General features: G+C 38.8%; 1 protein-coding gene across 1 annotated transcript in view; it reads left to right on the forward strand.

The window, feature by feature from the left end:
• LOC138332536 (ras-specific guanine nucleotide-releasing factor 1-like) overlaps window positions 1-18,534 on the forward strand; it is a 208,050-nt gene that overhangs the window by 124,667 nt on the left and 64,849 nt on the right. The window lies entirely within an intron of this gene.

Consider the following 18,534-nt stretch of genomic DNA (forward strand, 5'->3'; position numbering starts at 1 on the left):
AGTGGTGACTGGATAGTAGGACGACCAAATCAGTGGTGACTGTTTTATGGGACAACCTGATTAGTGAGACTGGATAGTGGGACAACCAGATTAGTGGTGACTGTATAGTGGCACAACCAGATTAGTAGTGACTGGATAGTGGCACAACCAGATAAGTGGTGACTGGATAGTGGCACAACCAGATAAGTGGTGACTGGATAGTGGCACAACCAGATTAGTAGTGATTGGATAGTGGCACAACCAGATTAGTGGTGACTGGATAGTGGCACAACCAGATTAGTAGTGACTGGATAGTGGCACAACCAGATAAGTGGTGACTGGATAGTGGCGCAACCAGATTAGTAGTGACTGGATAGTGGCACAACCAGATTAGTGGTGACTGGATAGTGGGACAATCAGATTAGTAGTGACTGGATAGTGGCACAACCAGATGAGTGGTGACTGGATAGTGAGACAATCAGATTAGTAGTGACTGGATAGTGGGACAACCTGATTAGTGGTGACAGGATAGTAGGACAACCAGATTAGTGTTGACTTGATAGTGGAACTACCAGATTAGTGGTGACTAGATAATGGGAGATGCCTTTTTTGGCCGCTAGTTTCTATACTTGAGCTTTTAAATGTACAGTAAAACCCCTCTAACTCGAACCCGGATTCCTCGAATACCCCCTATTCGTCGAACTGGTCGTACGGTCCCGACCGTGTCCCTATATAATCTATGTAACAAAACCCCGGATAGCTCGAACAGCTATTCGTCGAATACCCCTTATTCCTCGAACAGAAATATATCCCCGTTTGAGCAAATACATAGATGCATTCGTCGAACAGGTGTTCGGCCCTTGATAATTGTTTACCTGCTCTGTCACACCTGACTGCGCCGACCGTCACGGATAATAGCTCACGACCTGTGTTTATACAGGAGTCGTATCATGCCTTTCGGTAATTAAGGGATTAACGGTGTCAGTATTACCTACCTTCACGATCGCCAGTCGTTGTTTGATGCAAACTTTATTTGAATATTGCAGAAAAGGCAATAAATAATCGATGTCTCTCTCGTAATAATCTTCGCTTAAATACGAAAATAGGGAAGATGTTGATTCATGTTAATAGAAAGTACGCATTGTGAAATGACAAAAGGGTTCGAAGAAATCGCTGACGTCCTGTATAAGTTCAACATTTTTTTTAATTTCTGTGTTTTTTTCCAAAAGATATAAACGATGCCAAAATTTGATAGTGCTAAGTACAAATCACATTGACCCATGTTCGATTTTATCTGTGCGTTCCGTATCTTTTCCCGCATATTGTATTTTCGTAACTTTCCTCATGAACACATGTAACCTAACGCTTTTACAAGGTAGACATAGGTATCGTTGTTTGTTCGTAACTATGCTGGTTTATAACTTTATAGTGTGTATTTATTTTGTAAATGTGTTAAATGATTTTTGTTAATTAAATCATCGAAATTGTACACATTGTCTGTTTTAACCAATATGGTATTTTGTACCATGTTTGACGATCGTTTACATTTGATTTACTTTGTCGTCAGTATTTTCAAACCCTCATTTTATGTAATACATATTTTTTCAACTTGATATTGCTATAAAAAACCACTTTCATAAAAAATCCAAAATGCTGAAATTACGGTAATTAAAATGTCATTGCAATGTATTGTTTGTCATAGGGAGACCGGACATTTTGACTGTCAACGGTCGATCATGACCAACCTCGGATGAGTCGAATACCCTGTATTACTCGAATTATTGATCTGGTCCCCTGCTGTTCGAGTTATAGGGGTTTTACTGTACATGTATTTTGGCTGCTAATTTCCATTCTTGATTTTTGACTGTACATGTATTTTTGGCTGCTAATTTTCATACTTCAGTTTTGACCTGTACATATATATTTAGCCGCTATTTATCATACTTCAGTTTTGACCAGTATATGTGTATTTGGCCGCTAATTTCCATGCTTGAGTATTGACCTATACATATTCTTGAGATTTGACCTGTACATATAAGGCCCATGTAGATTGACCGACCACTGAGGGAGTTCTACCTACTGGTGTATAGCTGGACTTGTATTATGTGACCATTGTGTGACGTGAAACTGATGGTGGACACTATAGACCTGGATATCTGACTTACATAAAGCTGACAGCTCAATCACAGGCCCTGGACAATACAGCCACCAGAAATCAATAAAAACCCAATACCAATCCAGTTCTCCTTATATGGATTTCCTGAGGTCAGCTCACGGAAATCATTATGTGGCTCAAAGTTTGTGGGGAGGTCATGGCGGTAATTTTTTTCTAAACATGGTCTTCTGTAGACGGGTGTCTGTATAAACATGGACCTGTACAGAGGGGTGTCTGTATAAACATGGACCTGTACAGAGGGGTGTCTGTATAAATATAAACTTGTATAGAGGGGTGTCTGTATAAACATGGACCTGTACAGAGGGGTGTCTGTATAATCATGGACCTGTACAGAGGGGTGTCTGTATAAACATGGACCTGTACAGAGGGGTGTCTGTATAAACATGGACCTGTACAGAGGGGTGTCTGTATAAACATGGACCTGTACAGAGGGGTGTCTGTATAAACATGGACCTGTACAGAGGGGTGTCTGTATAAACATGGACCTGTACAGAGGGGTGTCTGTATAAACATGGACCTGTACAGAGGGGTGCCTGTATAAACATGGACCTGTACAGAGGGGTGCCTGTATAAACATGGACCTGTACAGAGGGGTACCTGTATAAACATGGACCTGTACAGAGGGGTGTCTGTATAAACATGGACCTGTACAGAGGGGTGTCTGTATAAACATGGACCTGTACAGAGGGTGTCTGTATAAACATGGACCTGTACAGAGGGGTGTCTGTATAAACATGGACCTGTACAGAGGGGTGTCTGTATAAACATGGACCTGTAAAGAGGGGTGTCTGTATAAACATGGACCTGTACAGAGGGGTGTCTGTATAAACATGGACCTGTACAGAGGGGTGTCTGTATAAACATGGACCTGTACAGAGGGGTGTCTGTATAAACATGGACCTGTACAGAGGGGTGTCTGTATAAACATGGACCTGTACAGAGGGGTGTCTGTATAAACATGGACATCAGACCTGTACAGAGGGTGTGTCTGTATAAACATGGACCTGTACAGAGGGGTGTCTGTATAAACATGGACCTGTACAGAGGGGTGTCTGTATAAACATGGACCTGTACAGAGGGGTGTCTGTATATAAACATGGACCTGTACAGAGGGGTGTCTGTATAAACATGGACCTTACAGAGGGATGTCTGTATAAACAGGACCTATACAGAGGGGTGTCTGTATAAACATGGACCAGTGTACAGAGGGGTGTCTGTATAAACATGGACCTGTACAGAGGGGTGTCTGTATAAACATAGACCTGTACAGAGGGATGTCTGTATAAACATGGACCTGTACAGAGGGGTGTCTGTATAAATATGGACCTGTACAGAGGGGTGTCTGTATAAACATGGACCTGTACAGAGGGGTGTCTGTATAAACATGGACCTGTACAGAGGGGTGTCTGTATAAACATGGACCTGTACAGAGGGGTGTCTGTATAAACATGGACCTGTACAGAGGGGTGTCTGTATAAACATGGACCTGTACAGAGGGGTGTCTGTATAAACATGGACCTATACAGAGGGGTGTCTGTATATAAGGGGTGTCTGTATAAACATGGACCTGTACAGAGGGGTGTCTGTATAAACATGGACCTGTACAGAGGGTGTTGTAAACAGAGGGGTGTCTGTATAAACATGGACCTGTACAGAGGGGTGTCTGTATAAAATGACCTGTACAGACATGTACAGAGGGGTGTCTGTATAAACATGGACCTGTACAGAGGGGTGTCTGTATAAACATGGACCTGTACAGAGGGGTGTCTGTATAAACATGGACCTGTACAGAGGGGTGTCTGTATAAACATGGACCTGTACAGAGGGGTGTCTGTATAAACATGGACCTGTACAGAGGGGTGTCTGTATAAACATGGACCTGTACAGAGGGGGTGTCTGTATAAACATGGACCTGTACAGAGGGGTGTCTGTATAAACATGGACCTGTACAGAGGGGTGTCTGTATAAACATGGACCTGTACAGAGGGGTGTCTGTATAAACATGGACCTGTACAGAGGGGTGTCTGTATAAACATGGACCTGTACAGAGGGGTGTCTGTATAAACATGGACCTGTACAGAGGGGTGTCTGTATAAACATGGACCTGTACAGAGGGGTGTCTGTATAAACATGGACCTGTACAGAGGGGTGTCTGTATAAACATGGACCTGTACAGAGGGGTGTCTGTATAAACATTTAGTAGAGCAAACTGTAGTCAATCAATGTCGCTTTAGGTTTTATTTTTAAAAAACCATGTGTAGTTGAAAGATAAACAAAATGCTAGCCAGTTATAGTTTTGATAGTGAAATTATGGTTGACATACACGACAAGTTGTTAAATATTCAAATTGACCACGACTATCGCTAGTACAGCATCACTTTCGCGATATTCACGTTGCATATATATATGTAGCATATACATGGTAGCATTTTTTTTATCTTTCAACTACACATGGTTTTTTAAAGATAAAACTGTAAGCTACCGTTTGCTCTACTAAATGTGTATACGGCGGCCATTACAAATGTGTGAAATAGAAGGGTCTCGGAAGTATTTCATTGTGCAGAGTTGTTTAATTTCATAAATGGGATGTAACATGGGGGCAGTGTAGTACATAAGATCCCAAATATATATGTATGTGTACGTTTTCCCGCATGGCATGGACGATATATTAAAAATATTACGCTGACGTAGCGTAGGCCAAATCTAGCCTACGATTTCACATTTTTAAGAAGTACCGCGAGCTGACTATATATTAGGCAAAAAAAAAAAAATTTAAAAAGCCTTATAATATCGGCAGGTTTATCGGACTATATCTGTCACACCTGTGTGTTAGGTATAACTGTTACACCTGTGTGTTAGATATAAACTGTTTACACCTATGTGTTAGATATAACTGTTACACCTGTGTGTTAGAAAATAACTTTGACCACCTTTTGTTTAGGTTTAACTGTTTACACCTGTGTGTTAGTATAACTTTGACACCTTTGTGCTAGGTTTAACTGTTACACCTGTGTGTTAGGTATAACTTTGATCACCTTTGATGTTTAGGTTTAACTGTTACATAAACCTGTGTGTTAGGTAAATAACTTTTGACACCTTTGTTGTGGTTTAACTGTTTACACCTTGTGTTAGGTATAACTGTTTACACCTTTGTGTCTAGGTTTAACTGTTACACCTGTGTATTTAGGTATGACATTGACACCTTTGTGTTAGGTTTAACTGTTACACCTGTGTGTTAGGTATAACTTTGACACCTTTGTGTAAGGTTTAACTGTGACACCTTTGTGTTAGGTTTTTAACTGTTACACCTGTGGGTTAGGTATATTACTGTGACACCTGATGGTTAGGTTTAACTGTGACACCTTTGTGTTAGGTTTAACTGTTACACCTGTGTGTTAGGTTTAACTGTGACACCTGTGTGTTAGGTTTAACTGTGACACCTATGTGTTAGGTTTAACTGTGACACCTGTGTGTTAGGTTTAACTGTGACACCTGTGTGTTAGGTTTAACTGTGACACCTGTGTGTTAGGTTTAACTGTGACACCTGTGTGTTAGGTTTAACTGTTACACCTGTGTGTTAGGTTTAACTGTGACACCTGTGTGTTAGGTTTAACTGTGACACCTATGTGTTAGGTTTAACTGTAACACCTATGTGTTAGGTTTAACTGTGACACCTGTGTGTTAGGTTTAACTGTGACACCTGTGTGTTAGGTTTAACTGTCACACCTTTGTGTTAGGTTTAACTGTTACACCTGTGTGTTAGGTATAACTGTCACACCTTTGTGTTAGGTTTAACTGTTACACCTGTGTGTTAGGTATAACTGTTACACCTGTGTGTTAGGTTTAACTGTGACACCTGTGTGTTAGGTATAACTGTTACACCTGTGTGTTAGGTTTAACTGTGACACCTATGTGTTAGGTTTGAAACTGTTACACCTGTGTGTTAGGTATAACTGTTACACCTGTGTGTTAGGTTTAACTGTTGGACACCTTATGTGTTAGGGTATAACTGGTTACACCAGTGTGTTAGGTATAACTGTGACACCTATGTGTTAGGTTTAACTGTTACACCTGGTGTGTTAGGTTTAACTGTTACACCTGTGTGTTAGGTTTAACTGTGACACCTATGTGTTAGGTTTAACTGTTACACCTGTGTGTTAGGTATAACTTTGACACCTTTGTGTTAGGTTTAACTGTTACACCTGTGTGTTAGGTTTAACTGTTACACCTGTGTGTTAGGTATTAACTGTGACACCTATGTGTTATGGTTTAACTGTTTTACACCTGTGTGTTAGGTATAACTGTGACACCTATGTGTTAGGTATATAACTGTGTTAGAAAAAACTGTTTACACCTTGTGTGTAGTATGAACTGACACCTGTGTGTTAGGTATAACTGTTACACCTGTGTGTTTAGGTTTAACTGTCACACCTATGTTTAGGTATAACTGTTACACCTATGTGTTAGGTATAACTTTGACACCTTTGTGTTAGGTATAACTTTACACCTTAGTAGTTAGGTTAAACTGTCACACCTATGTGTTAGGTATAAACTGTTACACCCTGTGTAGGTATAAACACCTATGTGTTAGGTATAACTGTTACACCTATGTGTTGTACAGAAGGTTACACCTGTGTGTTATAGGTATAACTGTTACACCTGTATAACTGTACACCTATGTGTTAGGTATAACTGTTGACACCTATGTGTTAGGTATAACTGTTACACCTATGTGTTAGGTATAACTGTTTACACCTGTGTGTTAGGGGTATAACTGTGACACCTCATGTGTTAGGTATAACTGTTACACCTTGTGTGTTAGGTTTAACTGTTTAACACCTGTGTGTGTTAGGTATAACTGTTACACCTGTGTGTTAGGTATAACTGTTACACCTGTGTGTTAGGTATAACTGTTACACCTATGTGTTAGGTATAACTGTGACACCTGTGTGTTAGGTTTAACTGTTACACCTGTGTGTTAGGTATAACTGTGACACCTTTGTGTTAGGTTTAACTGTTACACCTGTACACTGTGTGTTAGGTATAACTGTTGACACCTGTGTGTTAGGTATAACTGTTAACACCTAGTGTTAGTGTATAACTGTTAACTATGTGTTAGGTTTAACTGTTACACCTGTGTGTTAGGTATAACTGTGACACCTATGTGTTAGGTATAACTGTTACACCTATGTGTTAGGTATAACTGTTACACCTGTGTGTTAGGTATAACTGTTACACCTGTGTGTTAGGTATAACTGTTACACCTATGTGTTAGGTATAACTGTTACACCTGTGTGTTAGGTTTAACTGTGACACCTGTGTGTTAGGTTTAACTGTGACACCTGTGTGTTAGGTATAACTGTTACACCTGTGTGTTAGGTTTAACTGTGACACCTATGTGTTAGGTTTAACTGTTACACCTGTGTGTTAGGTATAACTTTGACACCTTTGTGTTAGGTATAACTGTCACACCTATGTGTTAGGTATAACTGTTACACCTGTGTGTTAGGTTTAACTGTGACACCTGTGTGTTAGGTATAACTGTGACACCTGTGTGTTAGGTATAACTGTTACACCTGTGTGTTAGGTATAACTGTGACACCTATGTGTTAGGTATAACTGTTACACCTGTGTGTTAGGTATAACTTTGACACCTTTGTGTTAGGTATAACTTTGACACCTTTGTGTTAGGTTTAACTGTCACACACCTGTGTGTTAGGTTTAACTGTGACACCTGTGTGTTTAGGTATAACTGTTACACCTGTGTGTTAGGTATAACTTGACACCTATGTGTGTTAGGTATAACTGTTACACCTGTGTGTTAGGTTTAACTGTGACACCATGTGTTAGGTTTAACTGTTGACACCTGTGTGTTAGGTATAACTTTGACACACCTTGTGTTAGGTATAACTGTGACAACCTATGTGTTAGGTTTATAACTGTTACACCTGTGTGTTAGGTTTAACTGTTACACCTGTGTGTTAGGTATAACTTTGACACCTGTGTGTTAGGTATAACTGTCACACCTATGTGTTAGGTATAACTGTTACACCTGTGTGTTAGGTATAACTTTGACACCTGTGTGTTAGGTATAACTGTTACACCTGTGTGTTAGGTATAACTGTCACACCTATGTGTTAGGTATAACTGTTACACCTGTGTGTTAGGTATAACTTTGACACCTTTGTGTTAGGTATAACTGTTACACCTATGTGTTAGGTATAACTGTTACACCTATGTGTTAGGTATAACTGTTACACCTGTGTGTTAGGTATAACTGTTACACCTGTGTGTTAGGTATAACTGTTACACCTGATGTGTTAGGTATAACACACCTGTGTGTTAGGTATAACTGTTACACCTGTGTGTTAGGTATAACTGTTACACACCTATGTGTTAGGTATAACTGTTACACCTGTGTGTTAGGTTATAACTGTCACACCTTTGTGTTAGGTATAACTGTTACACCTGTGTGTTAGGTATAACTGTGACACCTATGTGTTAGGTTATAACTGTTACACCTGTGTGTTAGGTATAACTTTGACACCTATTTGTGTTAGGTATAACTGTTACACCTGTGTGTTAGGTATAACTGTTACACCTGTGTGTTAGGGTATAACTGTGACACCTATGTGTTAGGTATAACTGTTACACCTGTGTGTTAGGTATAACTGTTACACCTATGTGTTAGGTTTAACTGTTACACCTGTGTGTTAGGTATAACTGTTACACCTGTGTGTTAGGTATAACTGTGACACCTATGTGTTAGGTTTAACTGTGTACACCTGTGTGTTAGGTATAACTGTTACACCTGTGTGTTAGGTATAACTGTTACACCTATGTGTTAGGTATAACTGTTACACCTGTGTGTTAGGTATAACTGTGACACCTGTGTGTTAGGTTTAACTGTTACACCTGTGTGTTAGGTTTAACTGTGACACCTATGTGTTAGGTTTAACTGTTACACCTGTGTGTTAGGTTTAACTGTGACACCTATGTGTTAGGTTTAACTGTTACACCTGTGTGTTAGGTATAACTTTGACACCTTTGTGTTAGGTATAACTGTCACACCTATGTGTTAGGTATAACTGTTACACCTGTGTGTTAGGTTTAACTGTGACACCTGTGTGTTAGGTATAACTGTTACACCTGTGTGTTAGGTATAACTGTCACACCTATGTGTTAGGTATAACTGTTACACCTATGTGTTAGGTATAACTTTGACACCTTTGTGTTAGGTATAACTTTGACACCTTTGTGTTAGGTTTAACTGTCACACCTATGTGTTAGGTATAACTGTTACACCTGTGTGTTAGGTATAACTTTGACACCTGTGTGTTAGGTATAACTGTTACACCTATGTGTTAGGTATAACTTTGACACCTGTGTGTTTGGTATAACTGTTACACCTGTGTGTTAGGTATAACTGTTACACCTATGTGTTAGGTATAACTTTGACACCTATGTGTTAGATATAACTGTTACACCTGTGTGTTAGGTATAACTGTGACACCTATGTGTTAGGTATAACTGTTACACCTGTGTGTTAGGTATAACTGTTACACCTATGTGTTAGGTATAACTGTTACACCTATGTGTTAGGTATAACTTTGACACCTGTGTGTTAGGTATAACTGTTACACCTATGTGTTAGGTATAACTTTGACACCTGTGTGTTTGGTATAACTGTTACACCTGTGTGTTAGGTATAACTGTTACACCTATGTGTTAGGTATAACTTTGACACCTATGTGTTAGGTATAACTGTTACACCTGTGTGTTAGGTATAACTGTTACACCTATGTGTTAGGTATAACTGTTACACCTGTGTGTTAGGTATAACTGTTACACCTTTGTGTTAGGTATAACTGTTACACCTATGTGTTAGGTATAAACTGTTACACCTGTGTGTTAGGTATAACTGTTGACACCTTTGTGTTAGGTATAAACTGTTACACCTATGTGTTAGGTATAACTGTGTTACACCTATGTGTTAGGTATAACTGTTACACCTATGTGTTAGGTATAACTGTTACACCTTTGTGTTAGGTATAACTGTTACACCTATGTGTTAGGTATAACTGTTACACCTGTGTGTTAGGTATAACTGTGACACCTTTGTGTTAGGTATAACTGTTACACCTATGTGTTAGGTATAACTGTTACACCTGTGTGTTAGGTATAACTGTTACACCTGTGTGTTAGGTATAACTGTTACACCTGTGTGTTAGGTATAACTGTCACACCTGTGTGTTAGGTATAACTGTTACACCTATGTGTTAGGTATAACTGTTACACCTGTGTGTTAGGTATAACTGTTACACCTGTGTGTTAGGTATAACTGTTACACCTATGTGTTAGGTATAACTGTTACACCTGTGTGTTAGGTATAACTGTTACACCTGTGTGTTAGGTATAACTGTTACACCTGTGTGTTAGGTATAACTGTTACACCTGTGTGTTAGGTATAACTTTGACACCTGTGTGTTAGGTATAACTGTTACACCTGTGTGTTAGGTATAACTGTTACACCTGTGTGTTAGGTATAACTTTGACACCTGTGTGTTTGGTATAACTGTTACACCTGTGTGTTAGGTATAACTGTTACATCTGTGTGTTTGGTTAAACTTTGACACCTTTGTGTTTGGTATAACTTTGACACCTATGTGTAAGGTATAATTGTCACACCTGTGTGATAGTTATAACTGTTACACCTGTGTATTAGGTATAACTGTCAACACCTGTGTGTTTGGTATAACTATTACACCTGTGTGTTAGGTATAACTGTTATATTTGTGTATTAGGTATAACTGTTATACCTGTGCTACATCTTCAAATTGGGTTTGTTAGCTGTGTATTAGATAGAAACTGACCTGTGTTAGGCTACAATCTGTGTAACTGTTAAATTGTTTTGAATTACTGTTACATATCTATGCGGAGTGTTAGGATATCGCCCTGTGTGTTAGGTCCCAGGACTTAGGTATACACCATTAGAGTATAACGAACAGTGTTAATCAGATTTATAACTGTTATAATTTGTTTGAATCTAAGTCTGACAACTTTGTTACACCTATAATTGTAAATAACTTATACACCAGTGCTGCTTGTTAGGTATAGACATGATTAAGGTATAACTGGCTACACAAAATCTACATAAAAATGTGTGTTGATTAAAAATACTGACACTAGGCATATGAGTTTTATGTATTCATATTTGCCACAAAATATAGTTATTATTAGGCAATATTTAAATGCATCAAATCATTATCAGTAATGTTGTGATACTAATATGTAAAATGTGTGATTACCTGAGATCGGTATATCTAGCTGATTAGCATTTTAAACAGCTCTCGTAAACATTACTCCTATGTGTGTAAACTGAGTCAGCATCTTCATCAAGGTGTTGGAGGAATTGAACTAGTGCACTGTAATTACATATGACTGACATAAGTGTCCGATTTTTACACATCCATACAATGTATCCAGTATTGATAACAATTCATTGATGAACCATTTGTGCAGACCTCTTAATAATCTATAGCTGACTTATTTCTGATGGTCAAAAAAATTTGCGGTTTTGACATTAAACATTAAAATTAAAATGTAATCAATCTTAAAAAGTACCGTATTTGACCTAATAAGTGCCCTGACCAAATTATGGCGAGTATTTCACAAAATTATTGCATAGGATATGACATTAAGCAACTTACATAAGAAAATCTACACAGTTACATAGTGTTAACTGTATTTAAGGTAAATAGAATAGAGGGTCTTAAAAAATCTTATAAGGACATGACATTGGGTCAAATACAGTATTTGTTACTTTTCTGTTGTTATTATTTTGGTGATTAAAGTTCATAGACATATCAATGTCTGCAAAATCAGAAAGTTCACCCAGAAAAAATAACCAAGTACCATCATATCATAAAATAGAGGTATGCCTTATAAGACAGATCTCAAATCAATGTCCTTTAGTTATTTTGTGAATTCATAACATATCAATGTCTGCAAAATCTGAAAGATCACCCAAAAAAATAACCATTAGTACCATCATATCACACAATCTTAAGGCTGCAAATCTCAAATCTCTCATTAGTTATGTATTGTGACCTCATCCTCCTATACCAAGGATACAAATCTGTTTTTACCTTATAAGAGATATCACCCTCCACTAGGCAACAAATCTCAGTAATGTTGTGACACTAATATGAGATATCACCCTTGGATATCTAGGCTACAAATCTCAGTAATGTTGTGACACTAATATGAATATCGCCCTCCACTAGGCTACAAATCTCAGTAATGTTGTGAGACTAATATGAGATATCGCCCTCCACTAGGCTACAAATCTCAGTAATGTTGTGACACTAATATGGATATCGCCCTCTGATATCTAGGCTACAAATCTCAGTAATGTTGTGACACTAATATGAGATATCGCCCTCGGATATCTAGGCTACAAATCTCAGTAATGTTGTGACACTAATATGAATATCGCCCTCCACTAGGCTACAAATCTCAGTAATGTTGTGAGACTAATATGAGATATTGCCCTCCACTAGGCTACAAATCTCAGTAATGTTGTGACACTAATATGAGATATTGCCCTCGGATATCTAGGCTACAAATTTCAGTAATGTTGTGAAACTAATATGAGATATCGCCCTCCACTAGGCTACAAATCTCAGTAATGTTGTGACACTAATATGAGATATTGCCCTCGGATATCTAGGCTACAAATTTCAGTAATGTTGTGAAACTAATATGAATATCGCCCTCCACTAGGCTACAAATCTCAGTAATGTTGTGAGACTAATATGAGATATTGCCCTCGGATATCTAGGCTACAAATTTCAGTAATGTTGTGAAACTAATATGAATATCGCCCTCCACTAGGCTACAAATCTCAGTAATGTTGTGAGACTAATATGAGATATCGCCCTCCACTAGGCTACAAATCTCAGTAATGTTGTGACACTAATATGAGATATTGCCCTCGGATATCTAGGCTACAAATCTCAGTAATGTTGTGACACTAATATGAGATATCGCCCTCCACTAGGCTACAAATCTCAGTAATGTTGTGACACTAATATGAGATATTGCCCTCGGTTATCTAGGCTACAAATCTCAGTAATGTTGTGACACTAATATGAGATATCGCCCTCCACTAGGCTACAAATCTCAGTAATGTTGTGACACTAATATGGATATCGCCCTCTGATATCTAGGCTACAAATCTCAGTAATGTTGTGACACTAATATGAGATATCGCCCTCCACTAGGCTACAAATCTCAGTAATGTTGTGAGACTAATATGAGATATCGCCCTCTGATATCTAGGCTACAAATCTCAGTAATGTTGTGACACTAATATGAGATATCGCCCTCGGATATCTAGGCTTACAAATCTCAGTAATGTTGTGACACTAATATGAGATATTGCCCTCGGATATCTAGGCTACAAATTTCAGTAGTAATGTTGTGAAACTAATATGAGATATCGCCCTCCACTAGCCTACAAATCTCAGTAATGTTGTGACACTAATATGAGATATTGCCCTCGGATATCTAGGCTACAAATCTCAGTTATGTTGTGACACTAATATGAGATATCGCCCTCCACTAGGCTACAAATCTCAGTAATGTTGTTACCTTATATGAGATATCACCCTCCACTAGGCTACAAATCTCAGTAATGTTGTGACACTAATATGAGATATCGCCCTCCATTAGGCTACAAATCTCAGTAATGTTGTTACCTTATATGAGATATCACCCTCCACTAGGCTACAAATCTCAGGTATGTTGTGACACTAATATGGATATCGCCCTCCACTAGGCTACAAATCTCAGTAATGTTGTGACACTAATATGGATATCACCCTCCACTAGGCTACAAATCTCAGTAATGTTGTGAGACTAATATGAGATATCACCCTTGGATATCTAGGCTACAAATTTCAGTAATGTTGTGACACTAATATGAGATATCACCCTTGGATATCTAGGCTACAAATTTCAGTAATGTTGTGACACTAATATGAGATATCACCCTTGGATATCTAGGCTACAAATTTCAGTAATGTTGTGACACTAATATGAGATATTGCCCTCGGTTATCTAGGCTACAAATCTCAGTAATGTTGTGACACTAATATGAGATATCGCCCTCCACTAGGCTATAAATCTCAGTAATGTTGTGACACTAATATGAGATATTGCCCTCGGATATCTAGGCTACAAATCTCAGTAATGTTGTGACACTAATATGAGATATCGCCCTCCACTAGGCTATAAATCTCAGTAATGTTGTGACACTAATATGAGATATTGCCCTCGGATATCTAGGCTACAAATTTCAGTAATGTTGTGACACTAATATGAGATATTGCCCTCGGATATCTAGGCTACAAATCTCAGTAATGTTGTGACACTAATACGAGATATCACCCTCCACTAGGCTACAAATCTCAGTAATGTTGTTACCTTATATAAGATATCACCCTCCACTAGGCTACAAATCTCAGTAATGTTGTGACACTAATATGAGATATCGCCCTCGGATATCTAGGCTACAAATTTCAGTAATGTTGTGACATTAATATGAGATGTCCCCATCCTAATTAGAAAGGCTACAAATATCAATAATGTTGTAACCTAATATGAGATCTCGCCTTCCTATACCAAGGCTAAGATCTCAGTAATGTTGTGACCTAATATAAGATCTCGCCTTCCTATACCAAGGCTAAGATCTCAGTAATGTTGTGACCTAATATGAGATCTCGCCTTCCTATACCTAGGCTAAGATCTCAGTAATGTTGTGACCTAATATGAGATCTCGCCTTCCTATACCTAGGCTAAGATCTCAGTAATGTTGTGACCTGATATGAGATCTCACCTTCCTAAACCTAGGCTAAGATCTCAGTAATGTTGTGACCTAATATGAGATATTGCCCTCCTATACCAAGGCTAAGATCTCAGTAATGTGTGACCTAATATAAGATCTCGTCTTCCTATACCTAGGCTAAGATCTCAGTAATGTTGTGACACTAATATGAGATCTCACCTTCCTTTACCAAGGCTAAGATCTCAGTAATGTTGTGACCTAATATGAGATCTCGCCTTCCTATACCTAGGCTAAGATCTCAGTAATGTTGTGACCTAATATGAGATCTCGCCTTCCTATACCTAGGCTAAGATCTCAGTAATGTTGTGACCTGATATGAGATATTGCCCTCCTATACCTAGGCTACATATCTCAGTAATGTTGTGACCTAATATAAGATCTCGCCTTCCTATACCTAGGCTAAGATCTCAGTAATGTTGTGACCTAATATGAGATCTCACCTTCCTATACCTAGGCTAAGATCTCATTAATGTTGTGACCTAATATGACATTTCGCCTTCCTATACCTAGGCTAAGATCTCAGTAATGTTGTGACCTAATATGAGATCTCACCTTCCTATACCTAGGCTAAGATCTCAGTAATATTGTGACCTATTATGAGATCTCACCTTCCTAAACCTAGGCTAAGATCTCAGTAATGTTGTGACCTAATATGAAATCTCGCCTTCCTATACCGTGACCCTAATATGATATTCCACTGAAGGCTAATATTAGTAATGTTGTGACACTAATGTGAGTACTAACCATCCTTCACCGTAAGGCTACCAAACATTCTCATCCTAGACCTTATTAGGCTACTGATCTCTGCAATACTGACATTCAGTCTAATCTCCATTTAATAGAACTAGTGATTGGAGTAGTAACACTGTATCGACATAATGTATAATCCTAAGGATTTCAATAATTTATTGACAATACTTGGTTCAAAAATCAATTCTTTGAACACAACTATTTTGAATTACTGCAGTCCATCATTTGAATTCCTGTGTGTCATTAAGCATGTGTCACTTGTGTGTCATGTGTCTCTATGTCTGTGTCTCAATAATTTGAGATGCTATGCCTAGAGCTCCATAGTGTTTCTATGCTGTAGTTTACCTCCCCTGTTGCTACCTATGTGTCTTGTATAAATCATATGCTTGTGTCTCCTATGTGTTCCTTTGTAGATGTGTCCTGTGTGTTCCTTTGTAGGTGTCTCATGTGGATTTCTTTGAAGGTGTCTCTTGTGTGTTACTTTGTAGGTGTCTCCTGTGTGTTCCTTTGTAGGTGTCTTGAATGTGTTCCTTTGTAGGTGTCTCCAGTGTGTTTCTTTGTAGGTGTCTCATGTGTGTTTCTTTGTAGGTGTCTCCAGTATGTTCCTTAAATTTGTAGGTGTCTCCAGTGTGTTCCTTTGTAGGTGTCTCCAGTGTGTTCCTTTGTAGGTGTTTACTGTGTGTTCCTTTGTAGGTGTCTGCTGTGTGTTCCTTTGTATGTGTCTCATGTGTGTTCCATTGTAGGTGTCTCCTGTGTGTTCATATGTAGGTGTCTCCTTTTTGTCTATATGTTTATTCATTATGTCTCTATTATATGTCTACTACAAGTGTATATGCCTGTGTTTCCTGTATCTGTATGCTGGGTCTGTCTATTCCATGTCTTTGCCTGTATCTCCTGTGTGTCTGTTACTGTATCTACTGTGTCTCTATAAATGTGTCTTTGCCTGTATCTCCTGTGTGTCTGTTACTGTATCTACTGTGTCTCTATACATGTGTCTTTGCCTATGTCTCCTGTGTGTCTGTTACTGTATCTACTGTGTCTCTATACATGTGTCTTTGCCTATGTCTCCTGTGTGTCTGTTACTGTATCTACTGTGTCTCTATAAATGTGTCTTTGCCTATGTCTCCTGTGTGTCTGTTACTGTATCTACTGTGTCTCTATACATGTGTCTTTGCCTATAAGTCTCCTGTGTGTCTGTTACTGTATCTACTGTGTCTCTATACATGTGTCTTTGCCTAAGTCTCCTGTGTGTCTGTTACTGTATCTACTGTGTCTCTATACATGTGTCTTTGCCTATGTCTCCTGTGTGTCTGTTACTGTATCTACTGTGTCTCTATACATGTGTCTTTGCCTAAGTCTCCTGTGTGTCTGTTACTGTATCTACTGTGTCTCTATACATGTGTCTTTGCCTATGTCTCCTGTGTGTCTGTTACTGTATCTACTGTGTCTCTATACATGTGTCTTTGCCTAAGTCTCCTGTGTGTCTGTTACTGTATCTACTGTGTCTCTATAAATGTGTCTTTGCCTATGTCTCCTGTGTGTCTGTTACTGTATCTACTGTGTCTCTATACATGTGTCTTTGCCTAAGTCTCCTGTGTGTCTGTTACTGTATCTACTGTGTCTCTATACATGTGTCTTTGCCTAAGTCTCCTGTGTGTCTGTTACTGTATCTACTGTGTCTCTATACATGTGTCTTTGCCTATGTCTCCTGTGTGTCTGTTACTGTATCTACTGTGTCTCTATACATGTGTCTTTGCCTAAGTCTCCTGTGTGTCTGTTACTGTATCTACTGTGTCTCTATAAATGTGTCTTTGCCTATGTCTGTGTCTGTCTGTTACTGTATCTACTGTGTCTCTATACATGTGTCTTTGCCTAAGTCTCCTGTGTGTCTGTTACTGTATCTACTGTGTCTCTATACATGTGTCTTTGCCTAAGTCTCCTGTGTGTCTGTTACTGTATCTACTGTGTCTCTATACATGTGTCTTTGCCTATGTCTCCTGTGTGTCTGTTACTGTATCTACTGTGTCTCTATACATGTGTCTTTGCCTATGTCTCCTGTGTGTCTGTTACTGTATCTACTGTGTCTCTATACATGTGTCTTTGCCTATGTCTCCTGTGTGTCTGTTACTGTATCTACTGTGTCTCTATACATGTGTCTGTTACTGTATCTACTGTGTCTCTATACATGTGTCTTTGCCTATGTCTCCTGCCTAGTTCCCCAGTCCTGTCAGTAGAGCTGGTTCTATGAGCTACTCTGGTGCCACACTATGCTAGCTTGTCCTATCAGATTACTGTATGAGCTAGGTACATTGGTGTACATAAGCAGTGTGCTAGTCCTCCATGCTCTGACTTCCCCCTTTTGAGCCTAAGCAATGTGTGTGTGTGCCAAATGATATAAAATCAATGGAGAGAGTGTAGCCCATATAAATGACTCTTTCATGTAATGAATGAACTTAAATCTGCTAGCTTTGATTTTCCATGTAGACATTGACGGGAAAAAAAAAGAATCTGCACCCGAGTATTTGTATATACACATGTGAAAGCAGAGCTGTCAACCACTAGTAGGTGACATGTGTGAATGCTTGGGGAATCAGCATCCTGGATATTGACAGAATATGTGATTCTTGTGAGAAGCACACGAGGAACTGAACGTGTACTGTGTTGGGCTTCCTCATAGTAATCATGTGAATGAGGGGGAAAATCCACTGGCTCAATACAA

Source organism: Argopecten irradians, chromosome 10 (assembly GCF_041381155.1).
Source record: "Argopecten irradians isolate NY chromosome 10, Ai_NY, whole genome shotgun sequence".
NCBI classification, from domain to species: Eukaryota; Metazoa; Mollusca; class Bivalvia; order Pectinida; family Pectinidae; genus Argopecten; species Argopecten irradians.